The sequence below is a fragment of the Myotis nattereri genome, assembly GCF_964212035.1.
Source record: "Myotis nattereri genome assembly, chromosome: 3".
NCBI classification, from domain to species: Eukaryota; Metazoa; Chordata; class Mammalia; order Chiroptera; family Vespertilionidae; genus Myotis; species Myotis nattereri.
In genome coordinates this window covers 214,513,420-214,525,601 of record NC_138077.1, presented here as the reverse complement: position 1 = coordinate 214,525,601, position 12,182 = coordinate 214,513,420, and positions in this window count along the sequence as shown.

Sequence of the window (12,182 nt, the reverse complement as noted above, 5' to 3'; positions counted from 1 at the left end):
TGGACGTTCGGACCAAGCGTGCCTGCGGTCGGCTCACGGCGCGAACGGGAGGAAGACTAGTCACAGCCCGTCACACAGCCACGCGTGCTGTTCGCTTCTGTTTTATTTGCAGCCTTCTCTGGTCACCATGGCAACCCTGCCAGGCTAGCTGGAAATTTCTACTTCAATAAAACATGTGACGGCTCTAGCCAGTTTGGCTCAGTGGATAGAGCGTCGGCCTGGGGACTGAAGGGTCCCGGGTTTGATTCCGGTCAAGGGCACATGCCCAGGTTGCGGGCTCGATCCCCAGTGGGGGACGTGAAGGAGGCAGCCGATCCATGATTCTCATCATTGATGTTTCTCTCTCTCTCTCTCCCTCTCCCTTCCTCTCCGAAATCAATAAGACAGAAAGTTAAGGGATGTCACCGAGGCCAGTGCTCGTGGGCGGTGCAGGGAGCCCCGACGCCCCGGGGCCCTAACATTTCACCTCGCCCGCCTCCCACGCCTGCGCCGTGGGCTGAGCTGGTGAGGTTTGCGTGGGAGGCTCTGCCGAGTCTCTCCCCGGGGTCAAGATGCATGGAAAACCGTGTCCGAGTCCGTGTCTGTGGAGCGGATTCACTGGAGCCGTGGTTCTCCCCAGCAGAAGTCGGAGGGGGGCTGTACCCCTGGACAGTGAGCCCAGGGCGGCCCCCACCCGTGGCAGGGAAGCGTGAGTGCCCCCCACATGTCTCGCGAGGACCATGGTCTCGTCTCAGCTATAGCTGTTAAGGATGGCGGCAGAAAGCAACCAGGGTCCCCCCGAGTGTCCGAGGCCACCCTACCAGCACAGCCTCAGGGGAGGGAGCCGCCTGCCTGTTTGGGGGCCACGCCCAGCGCTGCTCAGCCTTGGGGTGCACCTGTCCCGCCATCACAGGAACCAGCTTCGCACGTCCCAGGCTCCGGCCGCCAGGTAGGTCGCCTGGACTCAGAGCTGCTCACAATAAGGGGCTTTTGGTTTTGATTTTGGAGAAAATACCGGCACTTCCTAAAACAGTGTCTTTGTTCCGTGGCCATGGCCACGGGAGCTGGGAGCAGGATTGGTGCCCGCTGGGTGGCGGCTGGGGACGGCTCTCGGGGGACACGGGGGTGTGCGGGGCGGAGTCCCTCCCGGCCAGCGGCTGGGTGGCAGCGCCCGGGGGCAGGGGACAGCGAGGCCGGCGTCACTGGCTGGAAACGCCGCCTGGCCCTGCTCCTGGGGCGCGCGCCCCTCTCCCAGGCTCCGTTTATTTTAATTTCCTTTCCTGTGCAGAGGGGTGTTCTTTGCTCATTTATCCACCTTTCTGGCCACAAGATCTGAGTCACAGATGAAAGCGACACTGTGACAAAAAGGGGAAAAAAAACCCCAAACATTTCCTGGCTTTGAGGCAGCGCAGGGGAGGATGTAAAAGTACCCGAAATGGCCCGTAATGAAGAAATAGCTTCTCCGGAGACGGCGTCGGCGGGAGCCAGCCCAGGAGAGAGCCGGGGGCTCGGGGGAGGGATGGAGAGAAGGGGTGCTGTTCCAGCAAAAATGCCTCCCCAACTTCTTCATCCTCTGAAATGCCTTAGGAGGCTCGCAGCGTGACGTGCGGGACTGACCAGTCTCCTCGTCTGGTCGTCACCTCCCCTCCCTCCGCAGCCCCTCCTCCCCTCGACGGGGCCCACGCATGACCAGGAGGGTGGGCGGCGCCTCTCCATCCCACGGAGCATCATCCGGGGAGCCGCTGAGCATCCCCATGAAACGGGGCTCCGCTCTGCGCCCCTGGAAGGAAACGCGCTCGGGGGAGATGCAGGGAGCAGACCCGGGTCTTTAAGACGCCACCTCGGTAGCGACCTGGCGATTCCTCGGCCTCGTGGCTCTTGTCGTCCTGGAAATCGTGCCCGCGGGAGCCTGTGGCCCCTCTAGGGACCAGTGTGTCTTCCACGAGGGCTCCGGGCCTTCGCAGGTGAGGTCACAGGAAATGACGAACTGCCCGCCTGGCTGTGACGAAAACGTGTCTCCCCTGGGAGCCCGGGGGCCGGTGTGGGCTCCGCGGGGGGAGCCTGGCCGGCAGCTGGCCGGGGGCTGGCCCGGCTCCCTGGGGATTTGTCGGTTTCCAAGGGGAGTCGGATTTATTGTTAAAAACCCCAAAGGGACCATGACAGGGTGGTTGTCCAAGCCCGCTGGCTTCCAGGCCTGAGGCGCCGCCAATGCTGTGGCCCAGCCAGGCGGCCTTCCTTATTCTCTGGCTGGTCCCCCTGGGGCTGGGTCAGACCTGCAGGCTGCGGGTCCATCCCAGAGTCTGCCAGCCTCAGACATCGCCCGAGCCCAGGACCATCCCTGCCCACATCATCCCTCCCCCCGCTCCTATCTTATTCACTCGGGCCAACAGCCTTAGAGCCAACACATTCTCCCCCCCCCCGCCCCCCCCGTCCCCTAGCTCCCCCGATCCAGCTCCCCAGCAGGGCCAGGAGGCTCAGCTCCAGATCCCACGGGGGCTCAGCCCCAAGTCACCAAGTCACATGGGATGCTGGCCCTCTCCCTCCCCTCTGCACTGCTCAAACCCCCCTCCAGGCTCCCTCCCCCACCCCCCACCCCTGGCCACTCTCTCAGCAACTCTGAACACCCAGGCACCACCCGGGCGGCCTGGCTCTGAGCTCCCTCCACCCTCTCCCCCGCCCTTCTCCCAGGGCCTCCCAGCGCCCCGACACGTGAGCTGTCTTTCCTTTTCACATTCCATCTTCAAACACTGCCTTCTGGGAGCCTGCGCCTTCTACGCAGATTAGACCAGAATCGCAGGCTCCGGTCTCCCCCACCCTCCTCGCCCGCCCCCGAGGCCGCCCCGTGGTTCCCCACACGCTGGCTTCCGTCCGACCTTGATCATTGTAAATAAATGCTCAGCCCACGGTTTCCTTTTCACTTCAGTTGCTTCTCCACCGAATCCCCGCGGAGAGGATCAGGATTTGAGTCTCCGGCTCAGCAGCAACAGAGCACAGACAGGCGCCCGCCGCCCCCCACTCCCCACAGCACCGTTTGTGGTGAGATCAATATTGGGCATTTACATAATTATGTAATTATTATTCACAGCTGAGCCACAGCCTGGCTCTGTGATTGCATTTCCCTTCCTGATCACCTTTGGGTTTTCCCTGGGATGAGGAACTGCCCGCGTTTTAATTTGCTGGGGTTGCGTGCACCTCTCGCGAATGTGTCCCCAAACTGTCAGCCAGAGTCATAAACTTACTCGTATTTTGTTCAAAAATCCCAGGGAGGCTAACAGCTCCAGTTTTATCTTTCCGGGCCCCACCCCTCCCCCGCCAGAGTCTTCTTCCTGCTCCTCCATCGTTGCTTCGCTCACCTTGTCTGGCAATTCTCTCCGCTGCCACCCTCGGACACTCTCGCCTTCCTGGAACCTGAGTCCTCTCTCTCCTGTGACTTACACCTGGTGTTGATAAAGCTTATCTCCTAACTAGAGGCCCAGTGCACGAAATTTGTGCACCGGGTAGCGGAGCGGGGAGGGGCGCCCTTAGCCTGGCCTGTGCCCTCTCGCAGTCTGGGAGCCTGTGGGGGATGTCTGACTGACAGCTTAGGGGCAGTCAGACATCCTTAGCGCTGCTGCGGAGGCAGGAGAGGCTGCACTTGCAAGCCAAGCCGTGATCCTGGCTCAGGGCTTCTGGCTGAGCGGCGCTCCCCCTGTGGGAGCACACTGAGCACCAGGGGGCAGCTCCTGCATTGAGCATCTGCCCCCTGGTGGTCAGTGTGCATCATGGCAACCGGTTGTTCCGTGGTTTGGTTGATTTGCATATTAGCCTTTTATTATACAGGATAGCTTCGAGAAAGGGGGCGTGGGCCCGGCCGGTGGGGCTCAGTTGTTGATCGTCGACTTATGAACCAGGAGGTCATGGTTCCATTCCCAGTCAGGGCACAGGCCTGGTCGTGGGCTCGATCCCCAGCAGGGGGCGTGCAGGAGGCAGCCCATCCATGACTCTCTCAGCATTGACGTTTCTCTTTCTCCCTCTCCCTTCCTCTCTGAAATCAATACAATTATAAAAAAATATAAAAAGAAATATTTAAAAAAAAGGGGGGGGCCACGAGAGCTGATTTTTTGGAGCCTGATCATTTCCTCTCCCAGGGAGTCGTAGTTCAGCTGGGCCTCGATGTGTAGCCTGGAGACTCTCCTTCGACACCTTGAAGGTTCTGTCCCAACATCTTCTGAGGAACCCAAGGCCGTGTGGGTCCCTGGGGTGTAGACAATGGGCTTTATCTTCCGGAAGCTTCCGGCACCATCTCTTATTCCCCTGCGCTCTGGAATGTTGCCGTGGGCCTAGGGTTGGTCTTTCCTATTATTTCGCCGGGTCCTCCATCGCCCCAGTCAGCTGAGAGCCCCAAGCCCTTCCATGGGGAACATGGAACCCCCTCCCCACCATTGTTGTGCGTGCTCCCTTTTTGGAGTTTTGTCGGTAAGACATCAGGCCTCCCAGGTTTAGCCTCTTTTTCTCTCCCTTCTTCCCCCTCCCATGTTCTCCCTCTATCGCTGCTGTACCTTCTAGGAAATTTCCTTAGCTTCATTTTCTCCTCCTTCTATTCACACTCCATTTCCAAGAGCTCAGTGTTTGTTGCTGAAGGCGTACCCTTGTTCTCCAGCCGTCTTCCTCCTTCAAAGGAGCGCTCTGTTCCCACTCCCGGGGCGCGGTGCCCCTCACGTCTCGTCCAGAGCCTGTCTCGTCCAGTCTCACGGGCGGTGCTCCGGCTCCCGGCGTCGTTCTGTCTCCTCTGAGTTCTCCCCCTGCATCTTCTGCTTTGGGTCTCGGCGTTGGTGGCGCAGGCCTCTCTGAAACGTGCGTGCCGTGATATTTAAGAGCGAGGTGCCGAGCACACGTTAGGATGAACACAGGCCCACACGGCCCTGGAAGAGCTGTGTGCAAGGAGGGGCCGGTCTCAGGTGGGTGTGACAGCCTTCCTGGCCCAGGCCTGGTGTCGGGCCTGTGGGTGGGGTCTCTGGCATCAGGGAGCCGAGAGAGGCTGGCCTGGGTGCTCCGGGCTCAGCTCGCGGACTCGACCTGTTTGGAGGTCAGTGTGATCCGGGTCCCCTGTGGGCAGCCCATGGCCCGCGCACCTGGACGCCTGCCTGTCCATCGTTTCTAACCGGATCCGCGTGGTCCTGGGAGCGAAGCTCTGGCCACAGACGCTCCGGCCAGGCGCCTCCCCTGCTGCATGCCCACGCGTCCCTCTTGGTCCCGGGACGCTGATTTGAGGTTCCGGGGCGAGCGCCTTGGGGAGTCATAGTTACACCCCGGCACAGAGCGGCGTCTCAGACTCGGGGTGCAGTGGTGTCTGAGGTTTTCCCAGGGGCCTCTGAGTCCCGGGAACCTGTTTAAATGCCGTGTCTCAGTTCACGGTCACGGCCAGCAGCAGGGGCCGCTGTCTGCATGGTGGGGCGGCCTCACACCCAGAGGGCGGGGCTTCCGTCTGGTCTCTGCCTTCGTTCTCCGTTCTCCGGTCTCCGTTCTCCGTTCTCCGGTCTCCGTTCTCCGTTCTCCGGTCTCCGTTCTCTGTTCTCCGTGGTGATGGTGCCCAGCGAAGGGGACCCCGCCTTGCTCTGCGCCTGGAGAAGAACAAGGAGAGAGAAAGGCGGGGGGGGGGGCGGAGTGCCCCCCAGCGCCCCACAGAATGAAGGTCACTGCCTATTACTCAGGACAGGGTTCCTGCAGCCGCAGCCGCCCGCCGGGACCCGCCTGGGCCACCGAGCAGCAGCCGCGGGCCCCGAGGAGTTTCAGGCCGGACAGCGTTTACCGTTTGTCTCCGCGATGAATCTCGCGCTGCTGGTGTCAGCGGGCCGGTCTGTGAAGATAATGGTCGGATGGGTGCAGGTGCCTCATTGTCAGGAAAGCTGAAGGCGACGAGATGCTGAGCTCACTGGCGGTCCCTCATGCTGCCGACCAAGGCCCACGTGCCCTGTCACACCCGGGCACCAAGCCCGCGCCCTCGCCCCCCGCAGGCCCCTTGCCGCAGCCAGCGGCACCCGGGGAGGCTCACTCGGAATTTATGGGTTTTATCGTTTTGTCTGAATTTGAATTGTAAATGGATCTTGTTTCTATAGTTGCGTATGCCGCTGCGAGCATAAGCAGTTTAGACCTGGCTTTACACTTCTGCTGATTTCAATAACATCATTATGAAAAGAATTTGAGTTAAACTGCTGAGCTGTTTGAACAATATAATATCATTCTGGCCTCTGCAGTGAATCCCCAGAGTAATGAACAATGTGTGCAGATGAGGAATTCTGTGTATATATGTCTGTGTATATACATGTTATTTCCATGGACACATATTTATATTATGTGGTATATAATATATATATTTTATATCCTCATCTGAGGATATGCTTATTGATGAGAGAGAGAGAGAGAGAGAGAGAGAGAGAGAGAGAGAGAGAGAGAGACTTCGATGTGAGAGAGGAGAGAGAGACTTCGATGTGAGAGAGAAGCATGGATCACTTGCCTCCCATACAGGTCCTGACCAGGTATCGAACCTGCAGCCCAGGTATGTGCCCTGACCAGGAACTGAACCTGCAACCTTCCTGGCTTATGGGGACGACGCTCCAACCAGCTGAGCCACCGGCCAGGGCTGTAGATGGCACACAGTTAAGGCATCTGCAGGCGACGTCCTTCTGGCCAAGTGGTCAGGGCCACCGATTGGAAATAAGAGAGACCTGGACTTGCCTGGCCGCTGCGTCCCTTATTAGTGTATGGGTCGGCTCTGGCCTCAGTTTCCTAAAAAATAGAACATCACATCGGATCCCATGACACGGAAGAGTAGCATAGAACCCGTCGCACGGTGTTGCCGGCGGTTGAGTAAAACGAGGCCTGAAGTCTGGGCCCAGAGAGAACCCTCCGCGGACGCTGGCTCTGTGTGCGGCCCGAGTTCGCGGTGAGGCCAGAGGTGCCTCTGCAACCGGGGACGCCAGGATGCCAGGACGCCAGGACGCCAGGACGCCAGGACGCCAGGACGCCAGGACCCCTGGGTGCCGCCGTGAGGCTGCCCCGGAGCCGGTCGATGGCAGGCTGCCAGGGGACTGCAGGTCCCTGAGGTGGCAGCTCCCACGAGCCCTCTGCTCACCTGGCGAGGCCCTGAGAACGTCCACCAGCTGGAGACGTGGGCACAGCGCCCGGAGGCCTCTCTGCGGAACCCTCACCGAGAGCTGGCGCCCGGAGCCTCAGCATGGGCACGACTCCTGACCCTGCGCTGTGACGAGATCAAGGCGTCCACCCTCTGACCGGGGTGTGTGTGGCCAGCAGTGGGAACTGACCTTGGGGTTCTGAGAGCCAGATGGGCACGGACCCGGCTCTCCCGCCACCCCCCTGGAGTGTCTCCCGTCCCCTCCGCTCGCGCCCCGAGAATGTGGGGAGCCCCTTACCGGGCCTGTTGCCGTGTGTGGCCCTGTCCTCCCGATGTCCCTGCAATTGTGGCAAAGCTGCTGTGGGGGGTTTGGGACGTAGGGGCAGTGGGTTTTCCTATGGACTGGATGGGTGGGGGGGTTGGGGGGGATGGGGGGGAGGGACGGGGACGGTGCTGGCTCCGGGACTCTGGCCTTGGAGGCTGGGAGGATGGAGCTGGACGGTGGGGGAGGCTGTGGGTGGGTGGAGGCAGGCGCTCCTGCTGCAGGTGTCCAGTTGGCGATGTCGGGGGGACAGCCAGGTGGGGTGCTGGGGGCACAGAATACCTGAGCCGGGGAGCAGGAGAGAGGTCTGCACCTGCCTGACGTGGGGGCTGAGCAGCTCTGACCCCAGTGGTTACAGCCCTGAGTGTGGACGAGGCCCCGAGGGTGAGTGAGGGCCCAGAGGAGCAGCCTGCGGGCTCTCCAGGCAGCTGAGCCCAAGGCCTGGGGCTGAGGAGGAGCCAGGAGGCTGAGCAGCAGCCCCAGGCGGGTGGGAGGGGGTCTGGCAGCCAGGGGCGGGGCCAGGGGTGGAGTGAGGGAGGGAGGGCTTATGGGAGGGAGGGGGCCAAGGGAGGGAGGGCTTATGGGGAGGGGGGGAGGAAGGGAGGGTTTACGGGGTGGGGGGAGAGGACCTGAGTGCTGAAGGAGGCTGCTGCGGGGTTCAGACGAGTCACCCAGGATGTGCCTCAGTGCCATGCAGATTGTTTTGAGCTAAAGGCAACTTTAGCCTCAGGCTCCGGAGAAACTTCTGGAAGAACTTGAATTAGAGGCCTTGCCCATAAGAGATTGTCGTGCGTCTTGCCCAACGTCTGGCGCGCAGTAGGTGCTCAGAATCGCCTGCGGAAGAATGGAAAACGGGACGAGCACCCTCCAGGGAGGGAAGCCGCCAGGTCTTGGGTCTTTCCGCAGCAGGCGTGGCCGTGCAGGGCCTGTGTCTGGCTCGTGGGCACACAGCACGCTGCATCGGGCCCTGGCCGGGCGGCTCCGTGGGTTGAGCATTGTTCTTTGCACCGAACGGTTGTGGGTTTGATTCCCAGTTGGGGCGTGTGCGGGAGGCAAACAATCAATGTTTCTCGCTCACATCGATGTTTCTCTCTCTCCCTCTCTCTCTGTCTAAAAGTGGGTGACGATTAAAACAAGAGTTGCATCTGGTCGCAGCTGCGCTGGGAGAGGGAGGAGGGCGGGCGCTCTGGGTCCAGGGCGCACGGGAAGGGCTGTTCTTGGTCTGCCGGCCCCACGGTGCAGGCGGCCTCCTGGGTGAGCCCCAAAGTGCAGGGCCACATCGGCGCTCCCTCCTCACCTCCATCACCTGCCTCTCATCCACACCCAGGCGGAGCGGCCTGGCCTTGCTCTGGTCCGTATTCTCACCTGTGTCCGCGGGTACGGCTGGGCTTCTTCCGGAGCAGCTGCGGCGTCTCAGCGTGGCCGCTGCCTCCCCGTAGGCCCTCCCGTCTACAGGGGAACGGGCTTTTATCTTGGAGATGACCGGCTGCTCCCTTTCATCTGTCCCCGCTGTGTCTGTGTCGCACACACTGTTTACCCCGGCGCCGCGACATCTGCTGACGCTCCGCGTCCCGGGAAGCGGCAATGACCTCCGCTGGGCCGTGTTCGTGAGCAGCGTTCAGACAGCCCCGGCCGCGGCGGGGAGGAGACCGGACCGGACGCCTGGGATCCGTCTCTCCCGCGCCGATACCTTGGCTGACACGCGGGGTCGCGTGGCTAAGCTGTCCCCAGGGGAACCTGTCAGGGCCGGCGTTTCTCCGACACGACATCTTGAATTCCACGGAGGTGACATTTCCTTTGCAGCGGAAATCGATACCCCGTTAGGCAAATAGACACAATGTTGCCTTCGCTCTCCGCAATGTTACACCAACATTTCAGGCCCTTTCCGTCCCCACCAGGGCGAGAGGGGATGTTTGAACACATTTTGCTCAAACAGAAATGAGAGGGGGAGGGAGTGGAAAGGGCGGGCGGAGATGATGCGTAAACATTTGCTTATGGAAATGGAGGGCGCGGCCCCAGGTCCCCTCGGCCCGTGTTCCCCGACGGAACGTGCCGGGCCCGGAGCAGTGAAGGACGCTGTTTGCGTTGTCGCCTGCACGGCCTCCTTCAGGTGTGGGTTTGCACGTGGCCTTCCCTTCAACCGCGAGGCGCGCAACAATCGCCGCACCTGGGCTCTGGGCTGGAGGCCGGGTAGCTGCCCAGGACCGGCCTCTGCCCACGGCCGGCTCCTGGAGGCAGACCCCTCCGCTGGGCTGTCCAGGAGGCCGGGGAGGCCGGGAGGAGGGGAGATGGGGACTGGACAGAGCTCTTTGGGTGCCACTGTGTCACCCACCACACCACAGCTGTGGGGGTTGAGGGGCTCCGTTGATTCCTGGGGGAGCCCATTAGCTTTGGAGCTGAAGCAGAGTCGTGCAGGTAACGAAGGGAGTCAGAAGGACACCCCGGTTCCAGGCAGGGCACAGGCAGGAGACCCGGTGACGGAGGCTGAGAGAGATGCAGGGAGGGGGGTCTGGGCGGGAGTGGAATGGAAGGGCCTTGGTCACGTGCAAACTTGAGGGGCTGGGGGGCTGGTCTCGACCGAGGGAAGCCTTAGGGCTGACGGAGATGGGCTCAGCTCCTGACAGCGTCAAGAGGAGGGGGTCTGGCCCGGCCGGCGGGGCTCAGTGGTCAAGCGTCGACCTAGGAACCAGGAGGTCAGGGTTCGGTTCCTAGTCAGGGCACAGGCCCAGGTTGCGGGCTCGATCCCCAGTGTGGGGCGTGCAGGAGGCAGCTGATCCATGATTCTCGCTCATCATTGATGTTTCTCTCTCTCTCCCTCTCCCTTCCTCTCTGGAAAAAATAATTTCTTTTTAAAAGAAGGGACTCTGGCCTTTAAGGGTCCCCGGATGGAAGGAGCCAGGGAGGAGCGCCCCCTCTCCCCTCTTGCCCCCCACATTCTCCTCCCTGCGGGCGGCGGGCTGCCCCGCTCAGCGCTGTGGCCGGATGGGGGCTGGAGCCCATTGGGATTCCCGGCACGGAGGGGCCTGGCGTCGGCGAGTGCGCGGAGCTAATGTCCCTCTTTAGCATGCCTGCTGCTCTCTCCCGGCCGCGATTGAGCAGCTCATCTATACCATTTGTGGGCCTATTAAGAGGGAAATACAATTTCATAGCTGCAGATAGGAGATCAGGCAGATCAATGGGAAGTCTGTGAACTAGACGGTGTGCGGGGGGTAATTCTCGAGTTATGATCTCGCCGACATCGGGCTGCGGGTTTATGGGTTACAGTCGCCTCCCCCGCACGGCCTGTGCTTTCCCGGCGAGGGCCAGTCGCCTGCTGACAAGTGCTCCATCCGCAGGGATGCGGGGATCACCACGTTGTGGGTGAGAGGAGTGTGTGCGGTTATGGTTCTGCAGGTGCTCCCATCCAGGGAAGCACAGTGGCGAGTGGCACAGAATAAAATTCCCTTTCACGGACCCCAGGAGGACCCTCGGAGCAGCCGCCAGCCTCGGTGGCAGCCCCTGCCGCAGCTGGTGCCATCGCTGAGCCGGGGGCGGCGGGGAGGGGGTTGCATAGAGTGCTTGAAAAAGGCCGGACCCTCCCGGGGGCTGGTGTCCCGTCAGCCCCCCGTCAGCTGGTCTCCGTCTGGCCCCCCTTTGCGGCAGCTTCCCGGGGCCCTCACCTCTCCTGCTTCTCCCCAAACGCCCCACCCTTCCTTTCCCACCTGCAGCCTCTCATGGGCACTTCCTCCCCAGGGGGCGACACCCCAGGAGCAGGTGTCCTGGCCTAAGTGCCAACACTTCCTCGAAGGGCACTCGGGGTTTTTCTTCGTTTCTCCCATGAGCCGCCGCGGCTCAGCGCTTGTCGGTGCTGGGACGGGCGGCGTGACCCTGAGGAAGTGTCCTGAGCACTCGTGTCTCAGTCGTAAGTGGGGCTGGTCCTGGCGTCTGTCTCCTGGGTGATGAGATGATGCATGGGAAGGGCCCGGCGCCAAGCGTCACACAGCAAGCCCTGCACGGACGTTAGCTACACCGTCACCTCCTCCACCATCACCATCTTCATTATCATCATGATCTTCATCATCCCAACCATCACCATCTTCATCACCACAACTATGACCGTCACCATCATCACCATCACCATCTTCATCATCACAACCACCATCACCACCACCATCACCATCTTCATCACAACTGTCACCATCACCATCACCACCACCATCACCATCTTCACAATTATCACCATCACCATCTTCATCACCAGTACCATCATCATCACCATAATTATATCATCACCATCATCTTTACCATCATTATCACCATTATTGCCATTATCACCATCATCACCATCATCAACATCATCACCATTGCCAACATCATCACTATTATCAACATCACCATCATTTTCATCACAAATATCACTTCCATCATCATATCATCATCACCATCATCACCATCATAATCATCATCACCGTCATTACCATCATCGTCACCATCTGCATCAGCCTAATAATCACCATCAACGCCCTCATCACTTCATCACTATTAATTGTCTATTCCAAACCCTTCACGGTTCAGGTTAGACAGTTTAGGTGTTTTTAGAAATATATATATTTTCACATTAGGAAAGAAACAGGCACAGACCCGCAGGCGTGCGCGCGCGTGCACGCGCACACACACACACACACACACACACACACGGACAGAGAAATCCGGTGAAGGAAAAATTCATCAAAGAAAGAGGGAAACACAGGAGATAACACCAAATGGGAGGCACACGGGGTCGTCTGGACA